This window comes from Neofelis nebulosa, chromosome 11, assembly GCF_028018385.1.
Source record: "Neofelis nebulosa isolate mNeoNeb1 chromosome 11, mNeoNeb1.pri, whole genome shotgun sequence".
NCBI lineage: Eukaryota > Metazoa > Chordata > Mammalia > Carnivora > Felidae > Neofelis > Neofelis nebulosa.
This window is the reverse complement of record NC_080792.1, coordinates 3,474,550-3,491,181: the sequence shown is the minus strand read 5'-3', so window position 1 is coordinate 3,491,181 and position 16,632 is coordinate 3,474,550. Positions and strand designations below refer to the sequence as shown.

At 39.3% G+C, this 16,632-nt stretch overlaps 1 long non-coding RNA gene across 1 annotated transcript; it reads right to left on the bottom strand.

The window, feature by feature from the left end:
* Window positions 1-345: 345 nt before the first annotated feature.
* Window positions 346-15,439, bottom strand: LOC131489747 (uncharacterized). Its single transcript, XR_009250710.1, has 3 exons — window positions 15,367-15,439; window positions 10,483-10,624; window positions 346-693 (listed from the first exon to the last, which is right to left on the bottom strand). It is a non-coding gene; the product is annotated as an uncharacterized LOC131489747 (long non-coding RNA).
* Window positions 15,440-16,632: the final 1,193 nt, after the last annotated feature.

Here is a 16,632-nt window from a genome sequence, read left to right as displayed (position 1 = left end):
AATTAAAAAAAATAAATAAATAAATAAAAATAAACACATCTGCTGCCTCCTGTGTCTACATGTCTTAGATTGCCAGTTTCCTGTGGATAGCTTTTGGTCTACTCATATTTCTGGGACCAGCAGAAATCTTCCCAGTGATCTCTTTAGAGTGTGCACATCAGGACTTCAATAGCCATATTATGAGGTAATAGATATAATACCGATGTGGGTCATTTCTTGAAATACCTATCTTTCACCTGGTAAAACACTGCAGTGGCTTCAACCAAATCGAATAGGAAGGGAAGGGGGAAAAAACACGTACCTTCAAATAACAGCCAACAACGAAAGTTATTTCTTAGGGAAGAAAGGGACCAAATTGCTGGGATTCCCTCAGGTTTTGTTATGAGTGTCCATTTCCGGGTTTTGTTACACTTTATTGCCTCAAAACATGAATGCATCTGTCTCCAATGATGCTTATTTTTTCCAGTCATTTCCCACAGCATTAGTGACAAAAGCCCATCCAATGATGCCCATTCTATTTCAGCTTTATCACATCGCTAGACGCAGAGGGGCTGACTGCAATTTTTGAAAATAAAATAAAACAATGATTTTTGCCATCTGAAACCTGCAATGAAGACTCTTGTGAAAATTTGGTGGTATGATGATGCGGGTACATGGAAGAATCAAAACACCGCCACTTGGAAAGATGTCTTTCTGTCGAAATATAAAGCACCACAAATGAAAAAGCCCCAGCCCACACAGTCCCAAAGGTTAAACAGAAATTTGGATTTACTACGTAACTTGCAGGTAATTTCTCCCCGAGTGCAACTTTATTCTCAGGCTCTCTTTATGGCATTCTTTGCAACGCAGAAGTTTTTAATTTTGAATGTTGATGAATTCAATCTACAGATTATTTTCTTTTATGGAACCTGTGTTAGGGGTCGGATGAAAACTCTTTGCCTGCCCTATGGTTATAAAGAGTTTCTTTTATGTTTTATTTTGAAAGTGATATCGCTTTGTGCTCTATATTTAGACCTGTGATCCATTCTGAGATAATTTGTATGAAGTGTAAGATTCGCGTTGAGTTTCATCTCTTTTTATGTGGATGTCCCATTGTCCCCGCACCATTGGGCGGAAGTATCCTTTCTCCACTGACTTGTCTTTGCGCCATAGTCAAAATCAATAGAATATATTTAAGTGGGGCTATTTATACTCTCCATTCTTCTCCGCGGGTCTACGTGTTGATGTTTTTACCAATTCTACGCTGCTTAGATGATTGAAGCTTTAGAGTACATCTGAATATCAGGTAATGCGAGCCTCCCATTTTGCTCTTTTTAAAAATGTTTTAGGGGCGCCTGGGTGGCTCAGTCGGTTGAGCGTCCGACTTCGGCTCAGGTCACGGTCTCACGGTTTGTGAGTTCAAGCCCGCGTCGGGCTCTGTGCTGACAGCTCAGAGCCTGGAACCTGCTTTGGATTCTGTGTCTCCCTCTCTCTCTCTGCCCCTCCCCTGCCCATGCTGTCTCTCACTCTCTCTCAAAAGTAAATTAACATTAAAAATTTTCAATAAAAAATAAATAAATAAAATAAAATAAAATGTTTCAGCCATTCTAGTTCCTTAACGTTTCCACCCTGGCTTTAGAATCAGCTTGTAAATATCTACGAAAAATCCACTTGGATTTTGATGGCAATTGCAATGAAGCCGCAGATCACTTTGCAGAGAGCTGACGCTCTGTGTCAAGTTTTCCCATGTGTGAACATGGCCTTTCCCTCCAGGTTCAAGGCCTTTGTTCCCTGACAATAGCATTTGTTTGTTTGTTTGTTTTAGTTTTCACAATACAGGTCCCACACATAATTTTTCTAGGCTTTTAACCTAAATGCTGTTTGGAGTGGAGCTATTGTAAATGGTACTCTAAACTAATATTCCCAGGTGTTCATTGATTGTTTATAGAAATAAAAGTGATTTTTCTATGCTGACCTTGTATTTTGTAACCGACCATCATTCTACCTTCACTTAGTTCTAACCGTTGCTGTTAGATTTTGTGTCTGTGCCCTTTTTCGAATTAAGGGATTTCTCCTCTGTTCTTTTTCTGAATGGTTTTATTGTAAGAGGATGTTAAATGCTTTTTTGTGCATCTATTGAGACAATCGTGACATCTTTCTTTTGGTCTGTTGATAAATTGTGCACCGTTGGTGTGCTATATTGGTATTTCAGTGTTGCTAATATTTGGTAAGACTTGAATGTTGAAACAGTATTGCATTTCTGGGGTGAATCCCTTTAGTTATAAAGTATTATAACCTCTGTCTTTTAAAACAGGAGAGTTTTAAAAAATTATTTTATAATATTTATTTATTTATTTTGAGAGAGAGAACAAGTGTATGCATGCGGGGGGGGGGGGGGGGAGAGGCGGGGGGAATGCCAAGAAGGCTGTGCACTGCCAGCACAGAGCCCGATGTGGGGCTCGAACTCACACACCATCAGATCATGACCTGAGCCAAAACCAGTAGTCGGACATTTAACTGACTGAGCCACTCAGGTGCCCCCAAACAGGAGAGTTTTTTTTGCAAAACTGTAGTACAATCTCACAAAGTATTTACATTGATAGTGACACAATCTACTAATCTTATTCGGATTCTCCTAGTTTTTATTGCACTCATTTTCCTGTGTGAAACATACACATACACACACACACACACACACACACACACACATACACACCTTATATGCAATTTTTGTTTGCATATTCCTTGTATGCGATTTTATCATGTGTAGTTTGTGTATCCACACCATCACAGTCACACACACACACACACACACACACACACACCCCTTGTATCCATTTTTGTTTGCATACTCCTTGTATACAATTTTATCTTATGGGCAGTTTATATCACAGTGAAGACATCACAGTGAAGACACTGAACTATGCCGTATCTACAAGGATGCCTCTCATGTGCCCTTTTACAACCACACTCACATTTCTTCTGTTTTCCCACCCTGTCCCTAATCTCTGGCAACTGTTAATCTGGCCTCATTTCCGGAATATTGTCATTTCAAGAAAGCTACCTAAATGGAGTCACATGGCATTGTAGCCTTTCGAGGTTGGCCTTTTTTCAGTGAGTATAATTCCTTTGAGGTCCATCAGGTTCATCTACGTGGTGTGCCAATGGCTCATTCCACTCTCCTGCGGCGTGGTGGTCCAAGCCACGATGCACGTGCTGAAGTTTGTTTAGCTCTTCACCCATTGAATACATCTGGGTTCTTGTCGGTTTTCATCTGGTCTAACAAAGCTGCTATGAACATTCACGGGCAAGTCTTTGTGGGAATGTAAGTTTTCCCACAAAATTTCCTTTGTGGGAATATATTTTTCTGGAATAAATCCCCAAGAGTGCAACTGCTGGGCTGCGTGGTAGTTTCGTGTTTTAAAAGCAACCGCCCAACGGTTTTCTTTCCTCGTTGTAGCACTTCACACACTCCCGGCGATGCACGAATGACCCAGTTTCTCTGCATCCTTGCCAGCATTCGCTGATGTCACTATTGTTTCTTTTATCCATTTCGATAGGTGTGTAGGGATCTCATCGTGTTTTCGTTTGCATTCCCTGATGGCTAATGATGCGGAGCATCTCTGCCTGTGCTTGTTTGACGTCTATACATCTTCTTCAGTAAAATGTCCCCTCATATGTTTTGCCCATTTTCTAATTGGATTTTTGTGACTGTTGAGTTTTGAGAGTTCTTTATTTTGATAGTTCTCACTACAGATACTTTGCGGGATAGGTGGCTCTCTACCAGTCTGCAGCTGTAGTTCCATTCTCTGCTGGGGTCTCTCAAGACTCCTACACAGCCCAGGGATAAATGACCCTATATGGATCCCTTCTATCATCAGCCTGGAGCTGGAGAATTCTGGGCATGGCCACTTCTTCTGTTATGTGTCCGGGGGGGGTGGTGGGGGTCCTAAGATACCTTGCTTCTCTGGCATCCCTCCAGTCCTTGGGTCCTTAGCTCGACTGTTTTAACTTTTCCCTTTCTAGAACTTTCCTTTAGTTGCTTCTTGCACTATTTCCATGCTGTGGCAGGAAAGCATTGGGTAACGAGTCTATGTCATCTTGTGTAGACTGGAAGTAGGAAGAAGTTTTCTGCTTCTTCCATGCTTCTTTGTTTACTTATTCCCAACCTTTCTTCCTTTTCTTGGGTTAATTGGAAAGTTTTTATGATTCCTTCTTATCTCCCCTATTGACTTATATATTATTTTTTAAAGATGGTTGTCAGTTCATCACAGTCTACTTTTAAATGCTATTTTACCACTTTTCATCTAGTGTAACAACCCTAAAATGGCATATTTCCAATTATTGTCTACATCCTTCATTGCTGCCAGTGTGTGATCACAACCATTCCAGGTAAGCAAGTTACAAATCCCGCTCTCTGAAGGTGTTAATCTCTCCTTCAATTTGGGGTGAGTTGTCTGCTCTGTATCTTCAGTTATCCAGTGTATTAAAGAGAAATTTATGAATTTGAACTTAGTTTTAAATTTTTTCTTTTCTTCTCCCAAATTTGGGAGAAACATTCTTTCCCATTTATTGCATCCCAGTACAGAAATATTGGTTCTTAAATATTGAACTATTTCATGATGTATTTCTCTGTTTGTGTAATGTTGGATTTGACTGCTAAAATCTTATTAATGATTTTTGCATTTATATCCATCAGGTATATTGAGATGTAGATTTCTTTCTTATAACTTTTTAAAAGTTTATGTATTTTGAGAAAAACAGAGAGAGAGTGCATGTGAACAGGGGAAGGGCTGAGAGAGAGAGGGAGCGAGAGAATCCCAAGCAGGCTCTTCACTGTCAGCACAGAGCTCAACATTGGGCTCGATTCCACAAACTGTGAGAACATGATCTCAGACAAAACCAAGAGCCGGACACTCAACCAATTGACCCACCCAGGTGCCTCTCTTATAAATTTTTAAATTTGGTTTTAGTATCAGCTTAATGCTGACATCATAAAATGAGTGGGAGAGTATTCTTTACTCTTATATTTTCTGTAATATTTTTGAGGAACTGTTATTTTTTACCTTAATGTTGGTTGAATATACCAGGGAAACAATTTGGATATGGATTTGTTTTAAGGTAAATATGTTTAACTATAGATTAAATTTCTTTAGTATATATAGAATTATTGAGATCATCCATTTCTTCTTGAGTGAGTTTTGGTATTGTGTATATTTTGAAGTATTTACCCATTTCACCTAACTTGAAAATTTTATGAGCGTATAGTTTTTTCATAATTATTCCTATTATTCTTTTCATAATCTTATCCTATATGTAGGCTATCTAGCAATGTCCTCTCTTGTATCTCTGATATGGGTCCTGTTACTGATGCTATTATTATTCTGTAATGTCTGTAGGGTTTGTAGTAATGCCCCTTTGTTCATTCCTGACATGATAATTTGTGTCTTATTTCCATCTTTTTCTTGTTTATTGTGATTGAATATATTTCAATTTTCTTTTCTTAGAAACAGCTTTGTACTTTATTGATTTATAGGTCCATTTTCTCATTTATTTCTGTTCTCTTTTTATAATTTGTCCCCTTCTATTTACATAAGGTTTAATTTGCTCTTCTTGTCTTTGAATTCTCCCCCCAGATTTCTTGAGTTATAATTGAAATATAAATTTTTGAGGAATTTAAGTTTAAGGTATCCAAGCTGATGATTTGATACATGTATATATTGTGAAATAACCACCACAATAAGGATAGTTAAGGTTCCTCTTAATGTGGAAGTTCAGATCATTGATTTGAGACTCTTCTTTTTATAACATGAAGCTTTTGTGCCGTAAATTTTTCTCAGAGCATTGTTTTGACTGAAAAGCACATTTTGAAATGCTGGTTTTTATTTAATTCAGTTTATTTATTTTTTTTTTTTTTTTAAATTTTTTTTTCAACGCTTTTTTTTTTTTTTTTTTATTTATTTTTGGGACAGAGAGAGACAGAGTATGAATGGGGGAGGGGCAGAGAGAGAGGGAGACACAGAATCGGAAACAGGCTCCAGGCTCCGAGCCATCAGCCCAGAGCCTGACGCGGGGCTCGAACTCACGGACCGCGAGATCGTGACCTGGCTGAAGTCGGACGCTTAACCGACTGCGCCACCCAGGCGCCCCTATTTAATTCAGTTTAAACTATTATCTAACTTAACTTGTGATTTCTTCTTTGGTCCATAAATTATTTTGATGTGTGTTCTTTAATATGCAAATACTTAGGGATTTTCCACACATCTTTCTGTCACTTATATCTGGCTCAATTCTATTTTGATCAGAGAATATAATTTGTATCATTTCAGTATTTTAAACCTTACTACTTAGTCTTGCTTTTATTGCCAATATTAGTCATTTGTAATTGTGGAGAGATAAAGCTTGGCTGGATTTCCAGGTGCTCCTGACACTCTTTATACACGCTGAGAGTTTCACCCATAGTCATGTGTTTGCTTAACTGCTCTGATCCAAAAAGATAATAAACATTCTATTACCTTTTTTTAATGTTTATTTATTTATTTTTAAAAAAAGAGAGAGCATGGGAGGGGCAGAGAGAGAGAGGGACAGAGAAAATCCCAAGCAGGCTCCTCTGCCCTGTCAGCCCCAATGCAGGGCTCAATCCCAAGAATTGTGAGATCATGACCTGAGTCCAAATCAAGAGTCAGATGTTTAACTGACTGAGCCAGCCAGGTGCTCTGTCTCTGGGCCAAATAGTTAATGCCCAAAGGTCTCCAAGGATAAATGGAGCTCAGGACACTGAAGACATCTCTAGGTGATAAAATCCTAGATACATAGGGCTACTGGGCCTTGGAGAGATTTCTTTACACACCAAAGGACTGGAGTAAGGACAAGACCTTCCTGAAAGGCACAGGGATACTCATTTATACTCATTTATTCTTATTCATCACTGTACTGGTTTTCTAGAGCTGCTGCAATAAAATTGTGGCTATGAACATTAGGAACATTTTCTCATGATTCTAGGGCCTATAGGCTTGAAATCAAGGTAAGGCTGCACTCTTCCATCTGAAGGCTCTTGAGGAGAATATATTTCATGCCTCTGCTGAAATTCTTTGGTTCACTCCAACCGCTGTCTCCATTGTCCCATGCCTTTTCGTTTTTTCCTTCTGCCTCTGTGCACTTCACTTCTTCTTGTAATGACAGTAGTCACTTTGGATTAGGGCCCACCCTAATGACCTTATGTTAACTTGATTATCTCTGAAAAGGTCCTATTTCCAAATAAGATTACATGCACAGGTACCAGAGGTTGGGACTTTGATATGTCTGTTGGGAAAACAAAATCAAACCCACAGCAGATGACTGCTAGAAATGTCACATTTAACATGTCCATACTGAAATTCTAATATTTCCAACTGAAATATCGACTGACAAACTTCCTCTTGTCATTTGATGTCAAGTTTACCTACCAGATACCCAGAGGGAACCTCTTGGGTCATCTCTGATTGTTCTCTTTTTCTCACAACATGTGACCAATATCCAAGAAATTTTGATTATCTGACATTTTCTCACCATTTATGTTGTCACTACCTTGGTTCAAGGTATCATATTTATACTTGTTTTATAATATTACATGGTGTCCCAGCACTATAACTTACATGACAGTATCCTAATGATTCCTTTTTGCTTCAAATTTTCACTATTACATATGGCACTGTGATAATAATTCTCATGCAAACATCTTTCTGCTCTTAGGTAATTATCTCTTCTAAGTCAAATCCTCGAAGTTGCAGTCAACTTGCAACTCTCTCAATTGCCTTTCAAAAAATTGTATGAACTTATTTCTTTTAAATGATCTGTAACTCACATCTGTAATTCACATTCTGATAAGGGTGTTGGTTTTTGAGAAAAGGCAAGGTATTTGCTTCCTCTGTTTATTTTAAACAGGTATTTATTTTGTGCCCACCAGGCACCAGGCCCCGTTGTAGACACAGATCCCTGCCCTCATGGAGCTTAAATTCTAGTTGGGAAGACAGACTATACATAATAAGCATAGTAAGCAAATGAATTCTATAGTATATTAGAAGGTGATGTCCACTGTGTCCAACATTCTGTCCTTAAATACATGTATTAATATATAAATATAACATAATTAATAAATATAAATATATTCTCCATAAAAACAGAAGCCATCTCCATCATACTCCTTACTTTTTTCTGAACTCTCAGAAGAATTGCCTTTAACATCTGTGTTTCTGCCAACAGTCTTTTCAAGGCAATTTGGGCTTTACCTATTATGGCCCTCAAAATAATCTTTCCATCTTCCAACTTTTATCCAATTCCATAGCCATTTCAGTATTTTTAATGTTTATTATTTTTTTTATTTTTAAAAAAAAATTTTTTTTTCAACGTTTTTTATTTATTTTTGGGACAGAGAGAGACAGAGCATGAACGGGGGAGGGGCAGAGAGAGAGGGAGACACAGAATCGGAAACAGGCTCCAGGCTCCGAGCCATCAGCCCAGAGCCCGACGCGGGGCTCGAACTCACGGACCGCGAGATCGTGACCTGGCTGAAGTCGGACGCTTAACCGACTGCGCCACCCAGGCGCCCCTTAATGTTTATTTTTGAGAGAGAGAGAGAGAGAGAGAGTGTGTGAGCAGGGGAGGGGCAGAGAGAGGGAGGGACAGAGGATCCAAAGCAGGCTCTCGTCTGACAGTAGAGAGCCCAATGTAGGGCTCGAACTCATGAATCATGAGATCATGACCTGAGCTGAAGTCAGATACTTAAATGACTGAACCACCCAGGCACCTGCCGTTCCAATATTTTTCAATATTTGTTATAGCATCACCCCACTCTTGGTACCAAAATGGGTCTCAGTCAGGATGCTACTAGAAGACCAGAACTAGCAGTGTGTGTGTGTGTGTGTGTGTGTGTGTGTGTAGAATATAAATAAAGAGACAGTATGAGACTTCCCTAATTGTAGGGACCACCTAGCCAATGAGGAACCTTTAAGTGAGGCTGCCGGCAGGTATGTCACACAGGGTGGAGGTTACAATGGAAGCAGAATTTCTTCCTCAAGGAAACCTTGTAAGTCCTTTCATCAGATCGGATGATGTCCACCTACATTATCAAGGGCAAACTCCTTTACTTAAAGCCAGTTGAAAAACAACTTCACAGCCACACCTGGGTTAACATTCGATGAATTAACTGGGCAGCACAGCTAGCCAGGTTGTCACGTAAAACCAACCACCACACTCACAGACTGGCAGTTTGTGTGGGAAGAATTCCCATCAGTTTTTATTGCGTTGCCTTAGAGGTAAAAATTAGGGGCAAAAAGGGGCCATCAGACTTCTTATTTACTGTGAGGCATTTAATCAGAAATCTGTCTCTGATCCAGAATGCCTCATGTGTGAATTCAAGATAAAATTAACAAAGATGAATATTAAAAACCCAACAGTAATCTAATAATAAAACTATAAATTTTAAGGGAAAGTTTTACTAGTTTAATTAAATGTTACAATTTTTGAGAACACCTTCCAAAACATGCATCAATAATTTATTGCTATGACTCAGTTCAATGTCTCAACATCTGTTGACTGTGGATAAAAGTCTTCTGTACTCACTAGATTGTCAATATAAAATTACACTGGATGATGTGTATTACCCGCTTATGAAAACCATCAGATGGACTATATGATACACTTTGGTTTCTTCATTCACGTCTTTTCTTTTATCAACTCGTTTTTGGAGTTCTTTTTATTGAGTTCATAAATTTGTTAAATTCTTCTATAGTGGAAAGCATGTAAAGAAGATCTGTGTTGCTATTTCTTGATTTTTTTTCCAACAGAGTTCTTTTTTTTTTTATAGCTTTTACACGTTTTTCTTTTCTTTTCTTTGATTTAATTTTCTTTAATATATTTTTATTTTATTCTCACCTTGAGGATGTAGCATGAATATGTCAAACATGATCCTGCCCTTCTGGAACTTAAATCCTTGACCCTGAGAGACAGATGATCAACCCGAGAGTACATCCTACTGAATAGCTCTTAGAAGAGCCCCAGGAGTCGCTGCAAAGCCCAGTGAACGGCACCTGAAAGCCCATAGCAGACTCAGAAGTCCTTTCTGCTCATGCTAATGTCCTGCGGTTGTGAAAGGGACCTTTCTCTTGAGGGTTTTTCTCCCTTGGTGTTTCCCAGCTCCCCCTTTTCCAAACTATAGAATATTAGGAGAAGTCTAAGGATTTAATCAATGCGGATTTTGCATTCTGCTGTCCGGAGACAGGGATAGGATTAAAATGTTCGCTTTGCCTGATTTGAATTTTTAAATTTGTATCTGCTACCATCCCACTGACTTGAATTGTTGATGATGGTGAATGTTTACCTAGCGTTTAATTTCACTATCAATTTACATCTTTATGTTTAATCTGTATATATGTATTTTGCACTTTTGTATCTTAGGTGTTGCATGACCGTGTTTTATCCTACCCCCTTTACCTGAAAATCTAGCCTTTAATGTAAAATAGTTACCTTAATGCTTCCTGGAACAAAATTCCTTGCTATTCTTTAACGAACGGTCTTTTTTGTCTTCCTACAGTGTCCATCGGCATTCAAACAGATGATGCGATCTGTCAGCTTCACACAACCATATCTGTAGGCTCCAGATGAGTATCTGAAATCAATAGGGATGGGATCGTGGTAATTAAATTATAGCACTTACATATAATTACACTTATGTAAAAAATATCCACCCCTGCTCATAGCTGCTCCTGAATATGATAGACATAAATCTTTGCAAATTATCTCTTTGGGGGTGGGGAGGAGAAAGAGCGTTAATCTTTAAAATTATGCCGGGAAAAATTAGGATACTGGAACTATTTCACTTCAGAGAAATCATTTGATTCAAAGTCTAGCTTTAAACACGTTCATTTTCATAATTTTTATCTTGGAAAATTAATTTCGATGCAGCCCTTTCTGCAAAGCTTCGTGATGAAGAAACTGATCTCCTGGCATGTTTTGCTCGAGGACTGAGAAAAGCAGGACCCATGGAGTCAGGGCGGTGGTTATGCAACCTGCACCATCAAGAGCGCACGTCACGCTGGGCACCTTGCAAGCATTTAATCAATGGACTGGTGCTTGTTGGAATAAGTTGAGTCATTAATTGACATTAAAGAAGACTACTGTTCTCCCAAGCATTCAGTAACATGGCCTAGATGATTACTTTGTGTTAGACCAGAGGTGGTATTAGCTACGTTCTCTCCTTTTGGGTACAAGAAATAAAGACATTTAAAGTTTTTGTTGTCACTCGTTTTCCACCGAATTCACTCTTTTGTTCAGCGAATGTTTGCTTCCTGTATTGCAGTTTACTTTTTCTGTTTTTCATGTGGGCGACCAATCAAAAGTTTATTTGTGTGGGTTCCAAATAATCAATGACATGTATTCCCTGAATCATAAATAAAATATTTCCTACCACCTTTGTCCAGATAGTGTATGAAGTGACAGGGGTGGGGGTGGGGGACAAAAACAGGCCTCGCTATTGATATGGGTTAGCAAGTCATCCGAACTGCAAAAACGTACCCATGGATAGACTGCCAGCCTCAACCAACCCAAACCGGTGAAAAATGGAAGATGCAAATCTACTAACCCCTTTAAAATTTAGTAACTTAGATAGGCCCGATTATGCCTTTTTTCCCCCAGAAATACCTGGGAACTAGTCTCCATTTCCTTTCAAGAGTTACAAAAATAGTGATTTTGTTTATCAATATTTGCTTTGGAGTTACAAGTTTCAATAGCTACAACATTGAAATAATATTAATCATATCTATATTATGTCTATGGCAAGGGCAAAAAAGAGAATAGGCACAAAAAAGTGTTTTAAAATGATATTTTTAGGGGCGCCTAGGTGGCTCAGTCGGTTAAGCAGCCGACTTTGGCTCAGGTCATGATCTCGCGGTCCGTGAGTTCGAGCCCTGCGTCGGGGCTCTGTGCTGACAGCTCAGGGCCTGGAGCCTGTTTCAGATTCTGTGTCTCCCTCTCTCTGACCCTCCCCTGTTCATGCTCTCTCTCTGTCTCAAAGATAAAACGTTAAAAAAAAATTTTTTAAATAAAATAAAATAAAATGATATTTTTAGGGGCGCCCGGGTGGCTCAGTCAGTTAAGCATCCGACTCTTGATTTTGGCTCAGGTCGTGATCTCACGGTTCCTGAGTTTGAGCCCTGTCTCGGGCTCTGCACTGAAAGTGTAGGACCTGCTTGGGATTCTCTCTCTCTCCTTTCATATTGGTTCCGGTCATGATCTCATGGTTCGTGAGATCGAGCCCCACGTTGGGCTACTGTCAGCACAGAGCCTGCTTGGGCTTCTCTCTCTCTCTCTCCCTCTCTCTGTCCATTCCCCACTTGCACGGTCTCTGTGTTTCTCAAAATAAATAAAAATTAAGATTAAAAAATTAAAAAATGGTAAGGTTTTAAATCAGTAAATTAGTAAAACAGGTACATAAAGTATTATTACTTTAGTTATTATCAGAACATCATCATCAAAAGCATATTTTTCTAATTAATCTTCCTTTCACATGGACAATTAGTCAAAAATTTTAAGTTTATATGTAACACATATACTAGAAAGGGAAAGGCATATATTTTAAAATATAAATAACAAACGACCATAAATAGACTAGGCTTAGTTTAGCGACTTCCTTCTCCTAGTTACAAGTGTGTCGCAGATGATGTCTGCGTCTACATGATCCCGAACAATGTGCAACTTTCAATTTTGTAGGTGTTTGGCATTATGTACATAAAACACGAATTTCTCGTTCACTGCCTATGAAGATACACTCGGCTGTATACTGTTGCCATCAGAGTAGATGAGAAATATTAGTTGCTGCTTTGTAATCACTCTGGCTACTTGGAGAAAAGATGTGCAAAACCATAGAACAATTGCCTGGTCCGAGTTTCAAATTTCAGAAACTGTGGGTGTCGTAAAGAAAAAGAAGGAAGTGGGAAATGCAGCTGCTTAGTAAAAATGGAAATGTCTCCATGTTGGCAGATCTATGTCACATGTGTCCCTCCCTCAGCCAGTTTCTCTGGGTCCCAGGAACGTGTTCTCATGATCTAATACTGCCCTTCCCAGAGACAAAGGACCAGAAATCCCTTCTGGATGCACGATTATTAACAGCCTCCGCGGGTCTAGGTCACCTTCCCAGATGGGCAGAAGGGACGCGTGTTAGTCCTATGAAGAGCTACGTTTGCTTATTTGTTTCTCTCTATTCTAAGGAGTTCTGCTGTAAAATGGCGATAATTTAACCACAGGGGTATCCGGAGACCAACCCCAATGCCAACAACCCTGTCTAATTTTTTTTTTCTTTGACCATAGAAATCTTTACCTGCTCTATGGGTTGTTATTAATCGTGCTCACTTTTAAAGATAATTTAGTTTTAATACATTGTCAATGCAATTCTCTAGGGTGCATGAGAAGCGATCCAGCTCGTGCGCATCTGTCTAGCGCCATTTCCTGATTCTGGAGCACCTTCCTAATATTTCTGCTTTTAGCTAAGGGAAGTGACCTAAAGTAAAGATGTGTAAAGTACATCCTGATCAGTGTTGTAACTCGCAAATGTCTTTGGGGTCACTGCATTAAAATGGTGCCAGAGAGTAATGGCTGTGTATTATCAGCTTTAGGGCTCTTCCGTTGGCATCTTATTTAGTTCTTACCTGGCTTGTGCTGCCAGAGACGAGGCTCTCTTCTCTGGCGAAGGGCGGGGGGATGGATATTTCAGAGAACCAAATAGCCTCTCCGAGAGACTCATAAAGCTACAGCTGTAAAAAGGGTCTGCTATTTAAGGCACTTAACTGGTTGCCCACCACCTTCCTATTTGCTTAGGTGTGTGGAATAAAATTTATCGTGTCTAGAAAGCACCATTAATGCTTCCATATTAGATGAGTCACATGGAATGACTTTTTTTAACAATGTGATCCAACATTAACAGTACTGTATGGTTCAGCATAATACCTGGGAATAGGTTACCTCCCTCCACCCCACCAGCAATTTTTCCATAGAAATAGAGAGCAGCACTTGGGAACACAAAGGATATTACTGTTCTGATTTGCCCACACATTGGTAGAATGGCACGTTCCCGGTAAGAGGTTCTAGCTAGAAGCTGACTTCTATAAGATGTCTTCAGATTAGGTGGACCAGTTCATGAATAACCTTTAGTAACTAAAGCAAAATAAAAATTTTCCCCCTCACAAATTAGGAGCTTCAATAAAGTCTGATGGGTGAGTTATTCTATTTGCTCTATCCTGAGATTTATCTGTTAAATGTAGACCTCTCTGTGCATATAACAAAACAGTGAATGTGAGGGGAAATGTGGACATAATGACAGCACATAGATATACATACATCAGAAGCATCTCAGTGTTAGAGCCACTAAGCTGATCCAATGAGAGTTTGGATGAGAACATTTGGACCAAGGGGAATCCCATCTATCCTGTTTGCACTGGAGAATATTAGGGATTTGGGGGCATCATTCAAACTACTGGTATGAATATGTGTATGACAGGTTCAAAGGCAGAAGGGAATCTGGAATAAAATTTAACAGGTCAAAGAGCCACACTGGTTGGTGTTTATGGACTTAGGAATATTTCGTCCTGTTCCACTTAAGACATTGTTTTCCTAGAAATGAAACACAGGTCTTGTTTTCAGAAATCATATGAATTTAAGCTACAATGAACTTTTATTATCCAGGATTTGAAGGAGTAAGGGTGAAGGTGTATGCAGAAAGTGCGTGTGCTTTGAGAAAAGATGTAGCCAAAAGGAAAAAAGAAAGAAAAACACACAGCCCGAGAAACAAGCTAATTGAGGTTGATGTTGGCCTGCTACATACTTGTACTATGTATACACAGCTAGTTCAAGGCTGAAGTAAAGCTCCCCTGGAAATAACTGGACACACAGTAGAGGTGAAAATGGACATTATCGGCATGTTTCTCGATGCCTGGATTCCACGAGTGAGAGAAAATCGGCTAGACCTTTAAGGAAGGTCCAGTCAGGTAAAGCAGAGGTTGATTGGAACACCACACATGGTTCTAGATGACATCTATCATACGTAAAATAATTTCATTAGAGATAAATTATTTGGCTGACTTAGTTCGAATTTGTCCTTTTCCGATTAAATATATGAACGACAATACACGACTGATATGAGCTATAGATGCACTTCAGATCTCACTGAGCCTCTGTGTGAAGAAATTCATAAAATTATTCTCCACTATTGCCAAATCCTGTGGCATCTACGCTAAACAGCTGGCGACTGCCACTCAGGGGTTGAGAAACAGGCCAAGGGCTTGCTTTATCCAACACGTTTTGCCTCCCTTGAGTAGACGGCCTGAAATCTGATCTGTACCCACCCTTCAGTTTCTGTACCTCTGGATCCAGGAGAGATGTTCTCATGATGGAGCATTACTCCTCCCAGAGACAAGAGGAGCCCGCCTTGCAGTCACTCCCTGGTAGAACTTCTACATTATCCTGGAATCCTCACAGTTCTTAAAGTGACTCTCCACACGATCAATCTTTCTGTGATGCAATGCAGGAAGAGCTTTGTGAACACTTTGTGAAGTTTCAGAGACATGGAAGCATGCCATTCTCATAAAATGATCATTTGGGTTTATTTTTGAAGCAATCATCACACATGTTATTCACAAGCTGTTTCTGATGCATTAAAATATTTATTTAAAAGGTTCACTGTGAGCCAATGGCCGTCTCTCTAGAACAGTCTGCACTAACGGGGAAAATGTCTGCAGCTGTCTCAGGTATTGTCAGGAGTGGTTGATTATGTATATCACCATAAAGTATGTTTATAAATTATGTTTATTGTGTTATAATTAGTAGTGCTAACAGTGCGTAATATCAATAAGGCAATTAAATATGTAAATAATAAATAATGGCAATATTAATGCCACCAAGGAGCAGTGCTCAATAGCATCATGTCTACTCGGTCAGCTTAGGGCCACATTTCTCATTATTTCACTGGGAAGACATGGAACAGAGCCAGTCATTGGCTTAATGAACACACAGCCCAGTGCAAAGGTTGAACATAGCCTTGCGTAATGGCTGGGAAAGTGAGACTCACAGGTTGTTTTCCCAGGAAATGGGGAAATGCTACACGGTCTATCTGGTTTCACAAAGCAGTGAATTTTCGGAAATTTGAAAAGTAGATTGAGGATGGGGAGGAGACCTCTTTAGCTTCTCATTTTAAATGATGCCTGTTAAAATTTCCCCACACAGCTGCCTCTATATTCTCACTAAAGGCCTATGGGAACATAGAAAAGAATATAGAGATGTAAAAGCACCACAAAAATAAGGACTTTCAGATAATTTATAGACTGAATCTTGGAAAAATTTTCTGCTGGTTCCCTGCCAGTGAAGCTGGATTACAGGACACAGTTGATGGGAGGACCTTACGAATCTCTGGTGGACTCATCCACTACCCTCCCAGACTGAAAACAGGGAGACACATTCAATGAGGCCCGAGGGCGGGTCTGCATAGACCATTCCTTTGTCTGGAGGTAAAAATCTCTGCCAGAGGTAAGAAATGGAATATTCTGAATGTGAAAAGAAAAGACAGCACACTAAAGTATATTTCTAATGGGAAATAAAATTAATTTTAGAAAACTTTTAGACATCTTTTCA